This window comes from Mustela lutreola, chromosome 13 (genome assembly GCF_030435805.1).
Source record: "Mustela lutreola isolate mMusLut2 chromosome 13, mMusLut2.pri, whole genome shotgun sequence".
Lineage (NCBI taxonomy): Eukaryota > Metazoa > Chordata > Mammalia > Carnivora > Mustelidae > Mustela > Mustela lutreola.
This window is the reverse complement of record NC_081302.1, coordinates 7,831,977-7,845,178: the sequence shown is the minus strand read 5'-3', so window position 1 is coordinate 7,845,178 and position 13,202 is coordinate 7,831,977.

The window sequence follows — 13,202 nt, the reverse complement described above, 5'->3', positions numbered from 1 at the left end:
ATGGGAGACAGAGATGTCGGTGCTTGGCAAGGTCAGAGGGCTTACCTATTTGTTACTGTCAGTTGTAGACACAAGTTTTTCTTCATTTGATGGACAGACAGGAAAATAACTCACATAAAAGCACTTAATGATGATACTAATTCTTTTTCAAGCAAAATTAAGTATGGTTTGGAAAGGAAAACTATTCTTTTGTGATGGACAGCTGTTTGCTGACACTTCTTTCGCTTTGTGTTGACTTTCATTATACTCTAAAAATAATCCCAGATGTTTCTTTTAGTCTGATCAATGAGAATTGGGGACAACAGGTTTCATTTATTTTGAGATCTGAAGAGGGGCCCTTTATTCTAATTTTAGAAAGCTTATTTAAATATGTTTATTGTTTTCAAGCTAAGAAAAAAGACAATGTTTTCTATAGTTTATAGTCAGTAAATGTGAACACTACTTTTAAGTAAAGATAATAAATGTAAATTTCAAGTATTTTCATTTCTTAGTCACATTTTTTATCAATTTATTGAAGTTCAGTTGAGAGTGATTTCTGCACAAAATCATTTTGAAGAATATTGTGCTATTTCTCAACATATTGTTTCCTCCCAAAATGGCAGAGACAGATGCTGTGCAAAGGAAAAGTTCTCAGTACTCAAAGAAAGATGCCAGAAGCCTTTCCACATGGAGTTTTGATTTTGTTAGGTTTTATCAAGCCAGCTTGAGATGCCAGCCTTTAGTGAGAGAGCTTTTATGATAAAGAAAGATTACATCGAGTTCTCAGAGAGATGTATTTTATCTTTGACAATCCCTGTGTTATTTTTGTAATATTTCTTGGTTACTCTATGCTTTATTTACACATGTTATTATGTTCTTTCTATGGCTTTTCTTGCTTGGGATTCACATAACCAATTTCATTTAATGATTTATAAACATCATTAAATTTTGATTAATTTTGAAATCTAAATAGAGATTCCAGTGAGATTATTATGTGCCAATAAACTTGTCAATTAGATGCACATAAAATTTAGTCCCTCTAAGAACACATTTTGTACTTTTTCAAATATGATAGTAGAATTTGGGAAAAGAAGAATGAAACATGAAACTATCCATGATAATCTCAACATCCAATTTAAAAATTAAGTATTTAAGCAACACATATATTTTGTTAGAGAACAGTAATAAACAGAAAATATTGGTCTAAGCCAATTAACTTTGAGTGAACCGTTTAAGAAGGATTCATTTTTTTCTTTTTTAAAGATTTTATTTATTTATTTGACAGACAGAGATGACAAGTAGGCAGAGAGGCAGGCAGAGAGAGAGGGGGAGGCAGGCTCCCCGCTAATCAGAATGCCTGATGTGGGGCTCCATTCCAGGACCCTGGGATCATGACCTGAGCCGAAGGCAGAGGCCTAACCCACTGAGCCACCCAGGTGCCCCTAGGAAGGATTCATTTCTTAAAGGCTTTGTTTTTTCTCTTTATGATATACTACGCTGTTCCTTTTCATTTTAAATACTTCATTTAAAAAATTCTATTAAAATATTTGAAGTGCTATTGACTTTAACCTAAGTCTTTTTAATGGTCTCTTTGTTTGGTTCAGGTGTGCATACCAAGTTTCTTCACCTGCTTCCCTACTGACAACAATGAGATCATATAGCATTAGGTACCTATATCGAAGCAAACTCAAGTTCCTCAAATGTGAAACATGAGACACAATGAAAAAGTCAAGGTTTACTGACAAATTAAAAATAGAGTAAAATCTGCATTTCTCTTATTTTGGAGATAAGACTCCTATTAATGCTGCCTATCATCTACTAATTTCCTTTAGAAGAATTTTTCTCCTTTTACTGAATATAGAACACTGAATACAGATTTTGGTTTTTGTCCACAGCAAGCCTTTGACTAATTGGTGTTCCTTACTTGATGGAACAACCAAGATTTTCATTCAGGACAGAAAATTGGAGGAAACATTGTCTGTCAGTGGTCAAGGGTGGCCCCTGCAGGGTTTAACCAGTCCTCATATCCAGGATGCTTACGCATGCATGATCTCTAAGCCCTAAGGCAGGAAGAGAAGGAATGAAGCACACATTTGAAGTAGAGTGCTGTCAAGTCATACCTGCACGGCACAGAGATGGTTGCTTGAGCTGTGGATAGAGTGAAAGGTGAACTCAGGAAGACCTGAAATGGTGCTTGTGAAATATGTGATAAAATATTCAATGGTCACTGAAAGGTCCCCCACTAATGGGTCTGTGATTAAAAGAGCGAGACTGATAAAAAGTGAAGGTCAAGCAAAGCTTTATTCCATGCCAAGCATCAAGAATCAAACCAACCCGCTGGGGCTGCGCCTCTTACTGAGAGCATGACCCCGCTCTGCCCCACAGATTAGCCTTTAAGGGCAAAGGCCATGTGGTTGGGCCTGGCCACACACAGGTGGCCAATGAGATTGTAACACACAAAGCTACACAGTCATGCTAGGTCACACATAAGTGACCAATTGAATTACAATTTACCCTAGAGTAGACATTTGAACTAGCCTATCACCTTGGTCAGAATTGGTACTCAAAAGGCAGGGCCCATACTCCTTGGTAGCTAGGGAGACAGTATGCACCCCCCTCACTACCCCCACTGATTGGATGTCTCCAACTGGCCTGACCCACCCTTGTATTTGGGCGTTGTTACCTGGGACTGGTTTCCTGGACTTGTTTTTAAGTAAATGCCCTGGGGGGAAGGGGGGAGGGACAATTTAAGTTTTACTGCATAAATAACAAAATGACTGTTTAATCCAAGATGGAATCTCTCTGGCTAAATAGGCCCTTATAGTCACCCAAAACTGGAAAGAGCAAAAGAGAAGAAGGCACAGAATAGGCAATTCAAAATGATATGATGACAGGAAATAATTGGATGGTAGATTTAATAGAAACATATTATTTATTTAGTTTACATGTAAACTCAATACCCTAACTTACATCTAAGATTGTGAGACCAGAGAAAAACAAGACAAAACAAAAAACAACCGTTTAGCTTACAAAACACAGACTTTCAATATAAGAATGCAGAATACTTGGAATCATAAGGACCCAAAAATCCTATAGCACAGAAACATAAAAATAAAGTGGTGTATGTCTAACAATATTAGAACAAATATAACTGAGGCAAAAAAAAAAAAAAAAAAAAAAGCATGATTAGAGATAAAGGGGATATGTCCTAAGGGTGAAGTGTCAACTCAACAGGAGTATATAATAATATAATTAGTGTGTATGTAATATATATGTAATAATACTCAAAATAAATAAAGCAAAAACAACTGCAAGTAAAACAACTGCAAGGAGAAATAGACAAATCCATATTCATAGTGAGGTGTTTTAACACACCTACCTCAGTAATTGATAAACTAATCAGATGAACAACTGGTGAGATTTGGGGACTTTTGAATAATGCTGTTAATACATTAAGCCTAAATGACACAAGCAGATCAGTTTAACTCAGTGATGTGCGGTTTCCAAGATCACCTGGGTCATTTGACAAAACTGACTGTAGACTGAGCCCTTCAGAAAATCTTATCCTAAGAGTAATGAGGAGCAGTTGGGACGCTCTTCTCTGGGGTGGCTGTGCAGCCTGGGTAGAATTTTAATCTCTTTCCTGTTCTATCTTCAAGAGGGATTGGACAGCTCTAGAAACACCTCTATGTCTTTTTTGGTGGCTGTTCTCTTCTAAGAAATACTGCCCCTTTATCTGTTTACAACTAGAAATATACATTAGCAATTTTGGGGATCAAGTGAGAAATACTAAAATAATTTCATTAAATCTATAAGAACAAATAGAGAATCTATCCAAATAAAAATATCTCCATTTGAAACACTCTTCCCTTGCTTTAAGGCAGTAAGTCTTGCTAGTATTTAAGGACTTTTTCTGGCCAGTTGTCATCTCACAAGAGATTTTTATTTCCTTAGAATAGAAATGGGAATTTTTCAGAATCATACTGAAAAATAAATGCAATTATAAAAGTATACACACTAATATACACTAGATGTAAACTACCGGCACAGCCTATATTAAAAAATCACTAAATATTGTAATTGAATGCTATTATGATAATATTAAAACATTCAAAGAAATAGCTACATTTAATCTTCAGTAATCATTTTATAATTTTTTTTTTGTAGATTTTATTTATTTATTTGAGAGAGAGTGAGACCTTGAGAGAGAGAGCACAAGCAGGAGGGAAGGGATATAGGGAAAGGGAGAAGCAGGCTCCCTGCTAAGCAGGGACCCTGATGTGGGACTAGATCCCAGGACCCTGAGCCAAAGGCAGATACTCAACCACCTGAGCCACCCTGGCATCACTTTAGTAATTATTTTTAGTGTAGGAATTGTGTCAACCAAAATGATGCATGTTGCACCTCTACTTTCCCTGTTGGGAAATAAAAGAAATAAAATAAAATAATAAAATAAGATAGTTTATAACGACATTAAAAATATATAGTGACATTAACATCAATCACTAACATATCTCAGATGGTAAATAAAGAATTTCAGACTGCTACATTAACTTTCACTAATAGTGTATATAAGCCTGGATTTAAAAAGGATTAAGTGACCTACATATGACACTATGACACAATAAATGAGGTAAGAAAATGGTTCACTCTAACTCCATCCTCCATTTCTTGTTCAGCAAAGTAGAATTATTGTAAAAGCATTTAGTTCTCCTACTGTAGCTGTTACAATTTGCCAAACTCACCTCACACTTTCCTAAACACACACACACACACATACACACACACATTCACATAACATGGAACAGTAAAAGGAAAGGGGAAAATATTCCTGGATAGGTAAATAAATCAGCAATATTTTAATATTGATGCCACAAAGGCATTTCAAAAATAAAGACCAAACTTTGAAAAAATAAGAGTACATTTAAGAAAAAAAAGGAAAATGAGTTGAAGATAAGGTTGAGGAAGCAGCACAGAAAGTGTAATAAAAAGGCCAAAGAGAAGAAATAAGAAAAAAATAAGATTTTTAAAGAACCAATCCACTAGACACTAAAACTCAAATTGGAGTTTCACAAAAGGAATAAAGAAGATTGAGGTGAAGAAATTATTGAAGCAATAAGTCTAGGAAATTTGTCCCAATTGAAGAACATGAGATGTCTGGATGCTAGGGTCACCTAGTTCCCAGTCAATTAATGACAACACATCTGTAACAAGGCACATAGTTCCACATTTCCGTTCCCAGAGAACAAAGGTCAACCCAATAGGCATGTATGGATGCATTAACATGACTGAATATCAATGTCTCAAAAGCAAAACTAGAAAACTACATAGGAGGGACATAACACTTTCAAAAGAACAGTTCTACTTAAAAAAAAAAACATTTTTCTGCTATTGATTCTATAGTCAATCAATTAAGAATGAGTCTAAAATAAAGAAAATTCCATATATGCACTTCTCAAGTTTTCATTTTTTTCTCAAAATGGTCTTCATCCATAAAACAAACAAACAAACAAACAAACACATGAGCAGACCAAATCAGGAAGATGTGAAATTCACTTAGCAGAGGGTTTTACATAGGAGACAGAAGAAAATGTCCTTGTGTTTGAAATTATTCAAAGGAGGTTACTATTTCTAGTGGAATGCTAGGAAATGAATTAATGAAGAGCGCATAAAAGTTAAACAAGTTATGAAAATTAGGTCCTGTTAATTCCGGGGAAACTAAGTGATAAAAGAGACATGGCACTCAGAACAATCCAGTCACACCGGAGATGATGGCTACCCAGTCATAATTATGTAGACACTGAATATTGTGGGGCCAGATTATGAGAACTAGTGTGAAGGAGAGAGAAGAGAAAATGTTACTCAGACCGTGGATGAGAATAAGTAATAGAGCCAAATTCTCATTTTTGTATAATTTAAAATCAATGCATTGTGCTGAAACCTGAAAAATCAAGAGCTAGTGGTACACAAATAATATTAAGAGATAGGGAGCTAAGTGGCTGACAAAAGATTAGAAAACTCTTCAAAGTGATTACTTCCGTGTGCTCGTAGAAGCTGCGAGGAGAGGAGCAAAGACCCTTGTTCCCAGAGTCACATAAAATAATTTGACTTTTGAAACTTATAAACCTGCTTGAAAAAATGAGTAATTAAAAGGAAAATTAAGGGAAGGTAATAGCACATTCAAGGAAAATTTAGTGAAATACTTGAGTGCATAAATATACACAAAATGTGATAGCAAAGACAAATTAGAAGATGTGAGGGTAAAAATAATCTCAACATCAAACAATTAAAATAAAAAGAGTCTAGATATTTAGAAACATTGTTAGTGACTTATGTGGACCTAGTATTAAAAAATATACTCCCTCTCAACTCCTCTATAAAAAAATACTGTCAACTTTAGATGGACATGTGGGGGAAAATTTGAAAATCAGGAGTGTTATTCTTGAATTTATGGCCAGATAGATCACCATTGAGATCCTACTCTGCATTGCTGCAGAGAAATCATACATGTACCACACAAACACTTGAATCTGGAAATAATATCTGTAGTTATAACAACAGTTAACTATAATTGTAAAAATAACAGATACTTCTTATTTTATTAGTATCATTCTATATTTTATTAACTAATATTTTTGTGGATGATATTGTAAATCACGGAAAAACTAAAATAATTTCTCTTACAATAATGTGTTCAGAGCTGTTTTTGTGTTGCATTGATGTCAACTACCCAATTAAAGATAAGCCCTTCAACAGTTTATATTTCTCTTTCTTAAATTAAAAAAAAGAAAAACACCCTAGTATTAAGGAGGATCTTGATTTAATGAACAAAAAGAAGCAAAATGCATCTTTGATTCAGGCTTATAGGGAAGAATGCTTTGAGTTTTACCTAAAGGGATAATTTAAAATAGAGTTGACATCAAAATGTCATCACATTAGCTTGATTTACTGATGTTTATTGATTTGAAAAATGTTTTTCTTTTTTCATTTGGTTCCCTAACAGAGATTGTATGTGAATATTCATAATTTTTACAGTCAATGACCATAAAAATTATGACATTCCTTTGTATGAGGTGGAAGTGTAAGCTATTTACTGGTTTGTTGCTTCTTACTTCTACATTCATTTCTTAATATGTAGATTACTTGATCCATTGAAATTACCTTCCATAGATGTGATTTCTATTACCTAGCATAATGCAACCATCACAAAATGTCATTTCGTATGATAAAGTTATGAGTAGGTTCCCAAAATAAATATACATGCACTTATGAAGAACATAAATAATGGATTTCCCAATGCAAATTTGGATGCTAGCGGCAGAATCTGCAGACATTTTTATTTGTAGCCACTTTTTTTATTGTGTCTTAGAAGGTAAATATATCAGAAAATGTTTGGCATCACCATAGATGTCAGTCTTAAAATATCATCTAAATCTAGGCATTAAAACATCAAACAAATAACATAGACTAAAATTTGACCGTTTTTCAAATATGTGTTACTGTTTTCTTCTTATCCAGCAATTTGATTTGATCCTTTGACAGTAGCCAATTACCTATTATATATAAGGCATTGAACCAAGAGCTGAATGGGTGTACATGGACCAAGGAGGCCCACTTTGTGCCTTCCAATAGCTCACAGTCTAGGAGGTGACACCAGTGAAGACAAAATAATTATAATGCAGAAAAAAAAAAAAAGAAGAAGAAGAAAAAGAAGAAAGTAATCTAAGTTAAATTGTAAAGAAGTACAAAACATAATGAAGAGGCAGTAGGAAGAAATCAATCCATTGTACAGGATCTGGGTGGTTTGTGGGGTTTTGGCTGGGGCCGAGGTCCTTCAACATTTGGATTTGATGACACTAGGTTCTCAGTCAAGATGCGGCATGAATAACCAAAGTCATGGTTACTTTGGAAGTAAAGATTAAGGGTTTTTTGTACAATGGGAAGAAAATAATGCATCCAGTGTGGTGGTTACCAGCCAGATGGACTATTTAAAACGTGAAATGAAAATTGGGTAATGTGCTTAACTGGTACACTTTTGGGTGTAAAAAGCTGGATAGAAGATAGCAAATTTACAGGTACATATATATGAATTCTGCCTCTGCCATTTAAGAGCACTATGGATCAATCATTGAAACTTTATGAATTTATTTCTTCTGTAAAATGGGGATACTAGTCCAAACTTTCAGTCGTTAAAAGAGTAATAGAGAAGGTACATAAAATATCAAGCAAGATGATGGGATCATGGAAAATACTGAATACGTGGAAGCTATTATTGTGACTTTAAAGGAAGGGATTTGAAGTTCTGATGGGTTCAGTGACTTGCTCAAGGCAAACTCTAATGAAAGGTAGAGCATGAAGTCTTAACAGGTGTCATCGAAGGACTCCCACAAGCATTTCAGGAAAATCACTCCCTGACTTCTCAGAGCAGTAGTTTCTGAAACATTGACCTGTCCTATTCCCATGCTTTCACCTGTTGTTCTGAATTTCTGTGGCACACCACTTTGGTGCTTGATTTCCTCTGATGGCAACGCCTCCATAGTACAATGGTTTCCAATTTGGGTCCAGGTGAAGGGGGAGACATGGTAGCCTTCACCTGAATTCCCTCACATTCAAGACTTCCAGATCTTCCTACTCTGAAGTCACTTCATCATGAAGGAGGGACTGTGGGTATTAAGGATGAGACATGATAATTATATTTTCCACGGGGTAAAGAAGTAAAGAAAGTACTACCCCTTGCAACTATGAACAATGTATATAAAACTACTGAAGTTCCATGCAAAAGATTTGTGACCACTGATTTCTAATCTCTGTTTCTAAAAAGCAACAATTTTATAAACTATGGGTTGGGTTCACATCATCACATCTCAGTTAAATATATCAAAATTTATGTATATACATATACATTTAAATTGATCTTGGAGTCATGGGATGGAGCCCCATGTCAGGTTCCATGCTCAGTACAATCTGCTTGAGATTCTCTCCCTCTCCCTCTGTTCCTCCCCCCATTCATGTTCTTGTGTTCCCTCTCTAAGATAAATAAATAAATCTTTAAATAAAATTGTAAAATTTTCAAATACCTGTGGAGTTGATAGAGGAAAGTTCTGTATACATATAGACTTTTAGATCTTTTATCCAATTTTCCTTTATACTATTTTTTTGCATGTCTTCTTTGGAATATATTCTGCTCTCTTTACCAAAGATCTTTGCCTGATGTCTATTTCTGCATTGTTTCAGTTGTTCAATAGAGTTTACGTATGCCATATTTCCCAAAATCAAATATGGATATTCTAGAAGATGTTTACTCGGTAAACACTGTATTCTTTCCTTCTTGGGTGCTATGTCTCTTTAAAATTAACCTTTAACTACCTATAATCAAGGCACAGGTTGAGTTGTAAAGATCCTAGGAATATTGAATGGGAGTAATAATGCTCTCTTAATAATTCCACGTATGGAGATGAAGTGCACCAGACCCCAGTCTCTCCCGAATAAATGCTCACAGACCAAGGCCGTGGGGTTCCTTCTAGCCTGGCAAATGCATTTCCTTTATCTTAGCCAGAAGTAAACTGGGCTGCACTGGGTAAAGTGGCCAGTAGGATCTGGGGCTTCCATTTCTCCCCAGAGTCCTTGTGCGTGATTTCAGAAATCTGCTCTGGATGTCAGGACAGAGGGAGAGCGGTTCTGTGCTGCTTATGGGTGGTTTGAACGCTGACTAACAAACTCTTCTCAGCTGACAAAGCTGCTTTCATTTGCCCCGTGGTGAGCTGAGAGAAAATGTTAAAGTGCCTGAAGCAAGCAGGTAGCAAGTGGATCTCACGTTTAATTTCCACTGGCAAGCCCCACACTGCAGCCCTGTGGAGAATACCAATAACATAGATTTGAGAAGAGCAACCAGCGAAGCAAAGCTCACCTCAGAGGTGAAAGGAAGGTGAGTTGAGAAAATGTGGACTTTGAAGATATTCAGATCTCTTCAGTGTATCATTTCCCCATTGTGAAGCTGTAATCACTTGCAAACTCCAAGGAAACCATGTGTTCTCTCACATTTTCCACCGTTGTCCTTAAACAAGATTGGCTGAAACTTGTAGTAAACATGTTCAAAAGTGGTTTGATTTCAGAAAATCTTCAAAATAGCTGTATAACTAACACATGGTCAGTGGAATTCCTAAGAACTTTACGCGCCCTAGGCTCACAAACACAACTATTCAGGAAGAGGATGGCACTGGGCATTTTGGGTGCAGGTGCCACTGTGGCTGCTCAGAGAGACTAGGGGACCTGGGGGTTCCAGTGGTGGTCCATGGCACCAGGAGGGACACGGAGCACATGAGGCAGAACTGGGTGAGCATTAAAGAAAACGTCCTTCCACGTTGGTTCTTCCATTAGATCATGGCTATTGGACATTTGAATGTGACTCCACTTTGAGAAGGGCTGCTATTGGAAGAAGCTTGGATTTCAAAGTACAAAAGATGGCAGGTAAATTATCTAATGAATAATTGTGTACGGATTACGTATTGAAATGATTCTACTTAAGCTATACTGGGTCAAATAAAATGTATCATTAGAATTAATTTTGTTTATTTCATCTTATTTTCTTGATGTGGCTATTGGACCATTTAAGATTGCCTATTTGGCTTGCAATGTTTCCATTGGGTGGGAGGTGGCAGAGATGGTGGGTGGGAGAGGGTGCTCCAACATGGGTTCTGGAAGTGCTCCAGCTGACAAGAACAGAAGTCATTCTTTTCCTCTCAGTGGCCCTCACCATTTTAATGGTACTTTTTTCTGTTTTTGTCTTTGTTTTTGTTTTTGTCTTAAGATTTATTTATTCATTTTTAGAGAGAGAGAGTGCAAGGGGAAGGGCCAGAGGGAGAGAGAGAGAGAAGCCCAAGCAGATTCCCTGCTGAGCACAGAGCCAAGGTCTGAGATCTCAGGTCTGAGATCATGACCTGAGCCAAAATCAAGAATCAGATGCTTAACCAACTGAGCCACCCAGGTGCCCCTTTAGGATACTTTGTTCTATTTTTTTTTTTTCTCTAAGATTTTATTTGTTTATTTGAGAGAGAGAGCAAAGTCAGTGAGAGAGAGAGCACAGGTGGGTCTAGATGGGCAGACAGAGGGGGAGAAACAAATTCCCCACCTAGCAGGGAGCCCTACTCAGGACTCAATCCCAGGATGCTGAGATCATGACCTGAACCAAAGGCAGGCACTTAACTGACTGAATTACCCAGGTACCCCTAGAGTACTTCATTCTAAGGAAAACTGTCTGCTAGCAGGTAAGGACAGCTAGAACAAGATGTGTCTTACTGCCCTCAGGAAAGAGGTTTTACATTATCTTTTGAGGAATGATGGTTGCCACAGGAAGGTTGGCCTCAGCTGGATGAGGTTCTCAATGGAGTGGGTAGGACCCCCTGCAAGTCAAGTGTCTAGGACAAGGCAGAGAACACCCTGACGTCTCCAAGAGCTGAGTTACTCTCCCAATCCATGTCTGTGATGAACACTTCGCTGGAGGGAATGCGAGGAGAAATGGCCCAGGGTAATAGGTAGTTTGGATTTAAATCTGAACCTTGATCTGACAGTTACTTTGCTTCACGGTGACTCCCGTCTAGTCAGTGGCTGTGTTCTATGACTAGCATCTTCACATCAGATTCACTTTGGAAAAGATTCAGGATTTATACAGACTAGTGATGAGAGTTTGGAAATCAGGTTGGACCTTGTGGTTGGCCAGCTTTTGCCTTCTGAGTTGTCCATCATTTTTTTCTTTTTCTTTTTTCAGAGAAAGGTATATTTAATAGTCCACTTCCTGACTTTTGGGACCATGAGACCCTGGCATCCTCACAGACACTTCTTCTTCTGTGTGGCTGAACTTTACCTATCTCCAAAAGTAAGGGCAAGAGAGCATTGATTTCTAGAGAGGACACCCAGACAGAAGACCACTAAACTAGTACTCTTCTTAGTATTCATACTCTTATCTTTTGAGAACCTTTCTCCACCGTGCTTTCATAATTGTCATTGTTTCTATCCCTGATTACAAACAACTAATGTCCTTCTGTCACATTCAAGATTCCCACAGCAGGGAGTTAATGGCTTTGTAGCTAGCCTTCTCCTGCCCCACTAAACTCAACCTTTGTTACTTCACCAATAACCCTGTGGCCCACCACATTTCCTATAATCCTTGGCTTTATCAAGCTTCTGTATCTCTGCAAATGATTCTATGCTTTTCTGGCATGAATTTCTTCATTCTTCACTCTGTTTGACTTGGCTAACTACTATCAGCTGAGAAGCACACCTTTCCAGCAAGCCCTCTCTGATCTCCCCTACGAGTCACTCTAGGCTTGGGTAGGTCTCCATGTCTGCTTCGCCCAGCATCAAGTATTTGTCATTATTATGGAATTGACCACCGTGTGAGATGAGTTTTTTACATGTCGATCTATCCCTGGTACCTCCCAGATCCTCGAGGTAAGACATTCTTGTTCAATATTGTATCTTTGTTACCCACCACCAAACCCCATGTATAGTAACTGCTCAGTAAAAGATTACATAGGAGAAGAAACTTAAAAGAATGTACTCTTCCAGGTAAACTGTAATTAAGCATTTGAATCAAAGCAAATGGCATAGATTTGTTTAAGATTTACAAATTTGAAGCGTGTTATTTTAATTGCAAAACATTGTTCTTAACAAAAAATGGTAATTCTTCATTTCTGTCACAAAGACTATAAATGAAATGGTTGATCTCAGAAAAATACATATATGTAGAGAACTAAATATACAAATGGACCCTGACATCCAAAACATCACAAAATAGCTCTGTGTGTAGGAATACATGAATCACACTGTGTCAGCCCTTAAATGGCACTGCATTGGCAGAGAAATGTCATGAAATACACATTGTATAATAAAAGGAAAAAAAAAACTATGAACTCAAGTTGAGGTCTCTGATTTTAGTTCTTCACAAATCTACTTAACTTCTGTTTCTAATTTACTTTAGCTCATTTCTTTCTTCAGCTTCCATTTGAACTACCCTTCTCCCAATATAGATCCATATGGTGCTGTCTCTAAGAAAGCCTTGATAGCTCAAAACATCCAAGTGGCTTCCCTCCCAGACTCTGTAGTCCACTTAATACCTTGTGCATACCCACCAGATGCTTACACTTAGCCTTAAGAGGGTTGCTGAGAGGCAAATTCGTCAACCACTGCCTTATGTAACAACTGGCCATCTGTCCCACCATTGCTCT